The following is a 10,437-nucleotide window of genomic DNA, read 5'->3' on the forward strand; positions in this document are numbered from 1 at the left end:
TGTGTATTGGATAGAAACATGGATTTAAGCACTCTAAAGATTACATACTCAACCCGAACAATGACGGAGGTGAAAGGTGTTCATCATCGGGTTTGGTTTTGGGGAGACATTTTTAGGTGTCTACACTTTGCATCATGTCCAAACCTACCAACAGCGTATGTCACGTCATTTAATAAAAAAGTCAAGACTAGGAATATCAAGGAAGGCGATTAGGTGCTTAAGGCACTTCGCAAAAACGTGTTAGATCCAAGAGGAAAATTTAGACCAAACTGGTCAGGTCCATATATTGTCAAGGCCATTTTGTCTGGTGGAGCGGCACAATTGGTAGACATGGACGGCAACGGTTTCCATAATCTAACCAAGTTAGATCAACTCAAGAAGTTTTATGTCTAGTTGCATGGGTTCATGACCCATTAGAGCTACATTTGGCCTGATTCCTTTTCAAGGATACGTAGGTGTAACACCCTAGAAATTCCTTTTCTTTAAGATTACGCTTTACCCTCTTTAAAACACGATTTAGGAATATCTAAGACACCGCCACCGTAAAAACGGCTAAGGCAAATATCAAAGATACACAGCGGAAGTTTTGAAAGTCAAACTAAGAAATAACACAATTTAAAAACCGAACTAAACGAAAGTAAAGTTGGAAATCAACAAAACCAAGTTAAATATTAACTACTACAACTTGGAACCTTCAAGGCCCTTATTCAAACCGTTCAATCCAATAATAAGGTTAGTCCAACAAATAACAAAACATAATATTCAAAATTTAAACATATCATATCCTAATGAAAACTAGCATAGTTCTCTCTTCACTCATGCCCCATCATGAACATGCCTCAATACCTGAAAAGAGTATCCCTACTTGCCCCCACTACTCTCCATTAGAATGGATTATCGTAGGGCCAAGATAAAGACATAGCCAGACATAAACAAACACACAATCTGCAAAGCTGAGTACATAAGCGTATGTGACCACACTATCATGCAACTCCTAGCATTACACACACTTACCTCACTGCACCTGTTTTCAAGCACACACAACAACGACAAGACTCTTTAATTGGACACCAAATAATATATTTAGCGTTGATTACGCATCAAACGGGTTTCTAACTTAACTAAACCTTCCTCAATGATTTGAGGACCACTGACACGGGAGCTAACCGTGCCAGCATCACCTGTGCCACACATTGGTGGCGGAATTCCAGCGCATAATAATAAAAATAAAAGGGAATATACAGCGTCCTGTACTCCATTAGAAGTTATGGTTAAATATAAAACCCCATAACTCCCCCCATATGTTCATACTCAAGGTATATACGTTCCAAGAGTTTTGGTGCGTAATCTCTTTCACTTTACGTTGTTTACATATTATTAGACTTGGTGATGACTCTCAAAGCATAACAATTCAATCATCAATAATAATTCAACCATTCAAACATACCAATTTAATTCTTGAATCTTTAGTGACCACACAATATTTAATGTTGAACCCTTTTTAATTCTACCTCAGCGTCATAGACACTGTAAACGCAATAAGCGCCAACAATCCTATCTCTCGGTGTTAAAACACCTTAAGTTCACAAAGGCACCAACATACAATTTATTCTTTGTGTTCATAGACACCTATATAGCTCTTTCTTTATGCTTAAAGCATCTATAAAAATTATATGAACCATAATAAAATTTCTTTTCAATAATCCAAACATAATCAAACAATTAGTTTGATTAAACATGCTCTCTATCATGCCATAAATAAATATGTAGTCCATATAATCATGCCAAAATATAATTTTCCATTCCATAGATCATCACAATAACTCATGCTTCACAATCCAATCATCAACACCAATAATTCACAATTCATTACATGAACCTTAGCATGATGCTACTTATAATTGATTGAATTCAATCCTAGCATGATTCTACATCATCAAGATATGCTAAGTACGCGAACGTACCTTGAATATGATCTTAAATTCGCCACGACTAGTAGAAATTGCTTACTTCAAAGTCTCCTACACATTAAAATTATAATAGTGTATCAAAGTCCACTCTAAAAAAATTTCCAGCAATAAATACTATTTTAAAACCCTTCATAAATTAATTAGAATAAGCTGAAATTATATTTAAAACACCATAATTAAGTCCCCTTTAATGGGTAATTTAAATTCCCTTTAAAAACATAAAATTTAGGTTTCTACTTAAAATTCCTGCACTATATTTATATTAAAACTTGCTGAAAATCAGTCTTAAAGCACTTAAATTAAAGGTCTAAACATTAATTACATCATATACTTTCATAATTTCATAAATCAAGAACCTAGGGTTTCAAAAATTGGGGCTTTTTAATTAAAATCAAATCTGAAAATTAATTAACATAATTACAATATTCAAACATCAAGTTCTAGTCCCAAAACTCAAAATTTATAATTAGATCTAAGCATAGATTAAATAAGAACAAGAAAGATTAATTTTTTTTTTTCGAGAGCCAACCACGGCAGCAGCAGCCACCGTGGCAAGGCTGGGCTGCTGCCGCCTGACGCTGCAGCTGCTGGCCGTGCGCCGGCGGCTGTGGTGGTGTGCGGTGGTGGTCCGGCCACGCGTGTGGTGTGTGGTGGTGGTGGCCGGCCGTGAGAAGGGCAAGGGGAAGAGGAAGAAAAAAAGAAAGAAAAGTAAGGAGAAAAGGGGAGAAACTTACCTTGGGTTTTCTCCACTCTGGGCAAAGTTGATTTGCCTCATAAGTGGGATATTTATACCCCTTTTCTATCAACCCTTTTTACCCTAAACTTTCCTCTTTTAATTCTCCTAATCCCTTCCCAAATAAAACTTGTTAAAAATAAACTTTCTTAAATTAAAACCCCATCTTTTAAAATAAAAATAATTAAATAAACTTTCCTATAATAAAAATATATTAATAAAATGCTTTAATTAAAAATTATTATAACTACTTAAATATTTCATAAAATACATACTTTAAATAAAAATACGTATAAAATACGGGGTATTACAGTCTACCCCACTTAAAAAAAGTTTCGTCCCGAAACTTGGGGAACGAAATTGGGACTTTTTCTTAATTATGTATAGTATTGCTGTACTTTTTGTCACCCTTTTACTGCTTTATGTCTCTTGAGGGCATAAATACTTGAAATACTTGTTGAAATTTGTGCCAAGAGCACCAAAAATGACTGAAATTTGGGTAAAAGCGCAAAAATTCTACCGCATTCTACCCCCCTTAAAGAAAACGAGTTACGCCCCTGTAACTATACATACCTGAAACAACTCTGGGTATTTCTTTTTCATTTCGTCCTCGGCCTCCCAAGTGGCTTCCTCATATTCTTGGTTAGACCACATAACTTTTATGATCTTAACATTCGTGTTGCGTGTACTAGGCACCTTGCTGTCAAGAATCTTAACAGGTCTCTCTTCATAGGTTAAACTTTGATCTATCTCAATGGTTTCTGGTTCAAGCACATGGGACTTATCAGGGATGTACCTTCTCAACTGTGATACGTGAAATACATCATGTACTTATCTAAGTTCCATAGGTAGAGCTAACCTATAAGCTACCTTGCCTATTCTTTGCAGTATTTCATATGGACCGATGTATTTTGGACTGAGCTTTCCTTTCTTCCCAAATCTCATAACTCCCTTCATTGGTGACACCTTTAGTAACACCTTATCGCCTATTTCAAATTCTTCTTCTCTTCGCTTTGAGTCAGCATAACTCTTTTGGCGATCTTGAGCTGCTTGGATTTTAGCTTGAATTTCTCTTACTTGTTTGATTGTATCTTCAATTAGTTGAGGCCCAAGAACTACAGTTTCACTAATGTCGTTCCAACAAATTGGGCTACGACACTTTCTCCCATACAAGGCCTCGAATGGAGCCATACCAATGCTCGTATGATAACTATTGTTATAAGAGAATTCAATTAAATCCAAGCTATCCTCCCATCCTCCCTGGAAATCTATAATGCAGGCTCTCAACATATCTTCCAAGGTTTGAATGGTTCTTTCGGTTTGCCCATCTGTGGCAGGGTGGAAGGATGTACTCATTTTAAGTATTGTACCAAAGTTTTCTTGCACACTTTTCCAAAATTTTGATAGAAACCTGGAATCCCTATCAGATATGACATCTTTTGGAACCCCATGTAATCTCACAACGTGCTTGATGTAAGCTTTTGCAAGTTGTTCCATTTTCCAAGTTTCTTTCATTGGTATGAACACTGCTGACTTTGTTAGTCTATCCACCACTACCCAAATGGTGTCATTGCCGCTTTTGGATTTAGGAAGACAGGTCACAAAGTCCATTGAAATGCAATCCCACTTCCAGCTTGGGATTTCCAATGACTGTACAGTCACTTGAGGCCTTTTGTGTTCTATTTTCACCTTTTGACAAGTTAAGCATCTTGCCACAAATTCAGCAACCTCGTTTTTCATCCTAGGCCACCAAAACATTTTCTTTAAATCCTTATATAACTTGTCTCCTCCCGGGTGTACTGAGTAAGGTGTATTGTGGCCTTCTTCCATCAACTTTCTCTTCACTTCTTCACATTTTTGTGGCACACACCATCGACCCTTATACCTTAAACTCCCATCCTCATGAACTTTGAAGTCTGTAGCTTTCCCTTGTGTAATCTTTTCACGAATCCTGTCCAACTTCACATCTCCCTCTTGGTTTTCTCGAATCTCATCGAATATTGTTGGTTGGACACTCAGATTTGCTAGAATACCTGCTGGTACTCCCCATTCCACGACTTCTAAGTTCAATTTTGCCATTTCTCTACATAACTCATTAGCTACTACTAACGAGTTTACTCCATGACTAGATTTACGACTTAAAGCATCCGCAACTACATTCACCTTTCCTTCGTGGTATTGTATGTCCAAGTCGTAATCCAATGTATACTCCAGCCATCTCCTTTGTCGAGAGTTCAAGTCCTTCTGAGTGAAAATATACTTTAGGCTCTTGTGGTCTGTGTAAATTCTACATTTCACTCCATACAAGTAATGACGCCAAATTTTTAGGGCAAAAATGATGGTAGCTAATTCTAGGTCATGGGTTGGATAGTTTACCTCGTGTATTTTAAGCTGCCTTAATGCGTATGCTATTACCTTCCCATTTTGCATAAGCACGCATCCCAAACCCCTCTTTGACGCATCACTATACACATCATACAATCCACTATCATCTGGAAGTGTAAGCACTGGTGCTGTAACTAGTTTGTGCTTTAAGAGTTGAAATGCTTCTTCACACCTCTCATCCCACTCGAATTTCTTATCCTTCTTCATTAGAGTAGTCATAGGCTTAGCAATTTTGGAGAAATCTTTAACAAAACGCCTATAATACCCTGCTAAACCTAAGAAACTCCTCACATCAGATACAGTTTTGGGTGTAGGCCAACTTTTCACAGCTTCTATTTTGGTTGGGTCTACTTCTACTCCATCCTTAGACACAAAGTGTCCTAGGAATGCTACCTTTTCCAACCAAAATTCACACTTAGAGAACTTTGCATAAAGGTGGTTTTCTCTCAGTGTTTGCAAAACTGCCCTTAGATGTTCTACATGTTCTTCCTTGTTCTTGGAGTATACCAAAATGTCGTCTATGAAGACCACTACAAACATATCCATAAATTGATGAAACACCCTATTCATCAAATCCATAAAGATCGCTGGAGCATTAGTCAACCCAAAAGGCATAACTGTGAACTCATAGTGTCCATACCTTGTCCTAAATGCCGTTTTAGGAATGTCCTCATCGGCAATCCTCAATTGGTGATATCCGGACCTCAAGTCGATCTTAGAGAACACCGTGGCTCCTTTCAATTGATCAAACAAATCATCTATTCGTGGTAAAGGATACTTATTCTTTATCGTCACCTTATTTAATTCCCTATAATCGATACACAACCGCATGCTTCCATCCTTTTTCTTTACAAATAGAACTGGAGCTCCCCAAGGTGAAGCACTTGGCCTAATGTATCCTTTCTCCAGTAAGTCCTGCAACTGCTCCTTCAACTCACTCATTTCCGCAGGTGCCATTCGATATGGTGCCTTGGATATAGGGGCTGTTCCGGGAACTAAATCTATGGTAAAGTCGATTGCTCTCTTAGGTGGCATCCCCGGAATTTCCTCTGGAAATACACCCAGGTACTCATTCACTACTGTTATATCCTCTGGGTTTGTCACTTGCTCATGGTCCATATCTCTGACACTGCAAAAATATACTGGATGCCCTTTCTTCATGTATTTTGCCAACTTTAGGACAGAAATTAATCTCGGGCACTTAGTACCACCTTTCATCCAGTATGTAACCGACTCATTGCTGCTTGCGACCATTTTGACTTTTCGTGACCTACAACTAATTTCAGCATTATACTTACTCATCCAGTCCATTCATAGGATAATATCGAAGTCACTCAACCCAAACTCAATAAGGTCAGAAGGAAATATCTTTCCTTCTATTTCTAAAGGCACATTTCTAAATGCCTTAGTACAATTCACTACCCCACCTGTCGGAATAGTTATAGGTAAATCTACTGGTTTTACTGCTGTTAAGTAGTCCCTAAGTTTTGTCATAGTACCTTTAGAAACAAAAGAAAAAGTTGCACCAGAATCAAACAATACTTTAACAGGAATAGAGTTAATAGAAAAAGTACCAGTAATAACATCATTCGTGGCCTCAGCCTCATGTCTACTCAGCACATTCAGTTTTCCAGCAGCTCCACCCTTATTTTGGTTATTGTTATTATTGGGGTTACCGTTCCTCACTCCATTCTGTTGTGCTCCCTTGTTTCCATTAAAGTTGTTGTTCTCTTGGAAATTCCTCTGGTTCCCTTTTGAGTTAAAGTTGTTCTGCCTATTCCCATTAGCATTCTTAGAGTAACACTCGTACTCCCTATGCCCCAGTTTGTTACAAGCACGACAAGTAACCAGATTGCCCTCGCAATCTTTCCCAAGGTGATTGTTATTGCACCTTCTGCAAAGATGATACCTTCCATCTCTGTTATTCCCCCGGTTATTGTTTCTAAACCCTCCATTGTTGCCACGTCCACCTTGACGGTTATTATTCTGGAAATTATTAGTGTTGGAGAAGTTATTGTTGTGGTGGTACTTCTGCTTCTTAAAACCATTCTGGTTTCCATGCTGGTTACCAGAAACTGGCACCACCTCTTTTCTTTTCTCTTTCCCTACCATGTCAGTCAGCTCCTTCTTCTTCTTTTCCTCCAACGCATACAGGTGTGCGGCTCTCCCATACACCTCATCCAGAGTTTCAAATACTTGCCCGCAGAGTTTTAATTGCAGATCCGTAGTTAGACCACTCTCAAACTTCCTAGCCTTGGCTTTTTCAGTAGCAACAGTCTCCTCAGCGAAACGGGACAACTCTATAAACCTAGTATAGTATTCCGTTACTGACATCTTTTCCATTCTGAGGTTTGAGAACTCCTCAGCTTTCTGCTTTTGCAAAAAGCTAGGGTAAAACTTATCCCTCATTTTCTCTTGGAACTTGGTCCAGTTAAATCCAGGTAGGGTCCTAACAGTAGCTTCATTTTGCTGCCACCAGAGGTCAGCTTCACCCCTTAGGTAGTAGGTAGCACAACCGACTTTCGAATCCTCAGGACATCCCACCGCTTCAAACAGGTTTTCGAACTCTCTCAGCCAGTTTTCTAAAATGGTAGGGTCAGGCTCCCCTTGATAGACGAGTGGCTTACTCTGTGCCACTTTCTTAAAAAGTTCCCCCTGAGTATCCCCATTGCTGGATGTGTTTCTAGCCAGCTGCTGGGCAACTGTTGCTAATTGTCTTACTACCTCACTAAGTTCATTTCCACTTGTGTTGGTACTGCTTCCTCCTGCCATCTTTCTTCTCCTGAATTAAAAGAATCAGGTTCTAAATTAAATGTGGTTTAGGTTAACTCCCAAGGCATTGACTCGCTAGGTTTAGAACTATTAAAGCTTGCACAATTCTTTTGAAGCTAATAAATTTTGAATTGGATTTACCAAATTCAAAGTTCATAGCTTTATCAATTAGTTATTGATTGCTAACCAACCAAGCATTTAATAAAGCATCACAATAATAAATAAAAAAAAAATAGTCCCCGTTAACCCTTGATATTTGAGACTTAGAATTTAATTTGCTGGAATATGGTTTGTAGAATTGGAATGGCAATATAAGTAAAATCATTGGGAAATGGAGTGATTGCTGTAATCGAAATAATTGAATTATTGGGAAGTAGTAAGGAAAGAAAAGTGGAATTTTATTGGTAGGAATAATGAATAAATACTGGAATATAAATGAGTATAATCACTAGCAAGTGTTCATAAGATCACTAAATGTTTGTGGGAATACCACTTATTACCTAGTTGCAAATAATAAAGATACCGAAAATAAACTGAAAGTCCTAATAAAAGAGATTATAATAATTAGTCCTTTCGAACGTTGTCCCTTATGTCAGTAGATTGCTTATAACTCGAAGGATCGAAATCATTGTCATTAGAATCCTCCATTGGTTCAGGTGACTCAGGTTCAGGTTCTACTTGGACGAATTCTCCCTCCTCTTCCTCGTCTGATGATATGTCGATTATAACAGGAGTTGGAGGTGGGTTAGGATCGGATATCTCCATCATTGAACTGTCCCCCTCTTGTTGCTCTCCATTTTCCGCTTGGTTACCCCCTGATGATGCAGAAGAGGAACTTTCTGGTTGTTGATTAAAAGGTGGGTTGTTCTCTACTGGGTTGTCATAGTAGTAGTTAGGGTAGGGAAGATTTGAACGCTGATAGTGAGCTCTTTCCACCCTTACAATGTAGTTAGTTAAATAAACATAATCGGGGTACCACTGGCCATAATAATTTTTGTACTTGTAGTAGTTTGGAACATCTCCTGGAAGGTAAAAGACAACAAATTTTTCCTTGATAGCAATATAAGGAGGCTCCTCTGGCAGACAGTGTACAATCATTGCTGAGATACGATCAGGGGTCTCAAATATTTTATCCCGCAAGACATTACTCCTATAAGAACAATAATATCTGATTTTCTCTACGAAGTCATAGGGGTGCTCATCATTTTTCTTTATTAATGACCCCATTTATGTATACTTACTAGGAAAGTTAGGCATCCTGTAGAGGAAAAAGGCTTAGAAAGAATTCCCTTCCCCAAAGAAATAAAATAAATAATACAATTCGTGCAAAAATTTAAGTTTGGTGTTCAATCATACAATTTGAATAATTCCCACAAAACAATACACATATTTCATGCTTCAATCGATAAACATTTAATCATACAACATACTTGAACACCCTAAAATAAAATTAATGCACGCAGGGAAAAAAATTAAATTCTAGCCTATATGCCCTTTCCTTTCCTACCCAAGCTCACCAACATGTTAATAAAAGCTTTTAACACATAATTCTTACCTCAATCCTTGCTCCCTGCAAAATTAACAAACTAAAAAAAAAATTTTATCCTGCTAAAAAAAAAAAAAAAATGTTCGGCCCCCTTTTTAAAAAAAAATTCGGACCAATAAATAAAAAAAATTTCGGCCCAAAATAATAATAATTAAAAAAAAAATTCGGACCTCCTTAAAAATAAAAATATTTAAAATAAAATAAAATAAAATCGGAATGAAGTGGACATAAAAAAAAATTTAAATAAGCACTTGGCCAAGTTTAAATCATAAAAAAAAACGTTTTCGTGTTAGTGGTAATTTAAAATCTCAACCAAAGCTCCCAGATACCACTTTGTAACACCCTAGAAATTCCTTTTCTTTAAGATTACGCTTTACCCTCTTTAAAACACGATTTAGGAATATCTAAGACATTACCGCCACCGTAAAAACGGCTAAGGCAAATATCAAAGATACACAGCTGAAGTTTTGAAAGTCAAACTAAGAAATAACACAATTTAAAAACCGAACTAAACGAAAGTAAAGTTGGAAATCAACAAAACCAAGTTAAATATTAACTACTACAACTTGGAACCTTCAAGGCCCTTATTCAAACCGTTCAATCCAATAATAAGGTTAGTCCAACAAATAACAAAACATAATATTCAAAATTTAAACATATCATATCCTAATGAAAACTAGCATAGTTCTCTCTTCACTCATGCCCCATCATGAACATGCCTCAATACCTGAAAAGAGTATCCCTACTTGCCCCCACTACTCTCCATTAGAATGGATCATCGTAGGGCCAAGATAAAGACATAGCCAGACACAAACAAACACATAATCAGCAAAGTTGAGTACATAAGCGTATGTGAACACACTATCATGCAACTCCTAGCATTACACACACTTACCTCACTGCACCTGTTTTCAAGCACACACAACAACGACAAGACTCTTTAATTGGACACCAAATAATTTATTTAGCGTTGATTACGCATTGAACGGGTTTCTAACTTAACTAAACCTTCCTCAATGATTTGAGGACCA

Source organism: Chenopodium album, chromosome 26 (genome assembly GCF_948465745.1).
Source record: "Chenopodium album chromosome 26, dcCheAlbu1.1, whole genome shotgun sequence".
NCBI lineage: Eukaryota > Viridiplantae > Streptophyta > Magnoliopsida > Caryophyllales > Amaranthaceae > Chenopodium > Chenopodium album.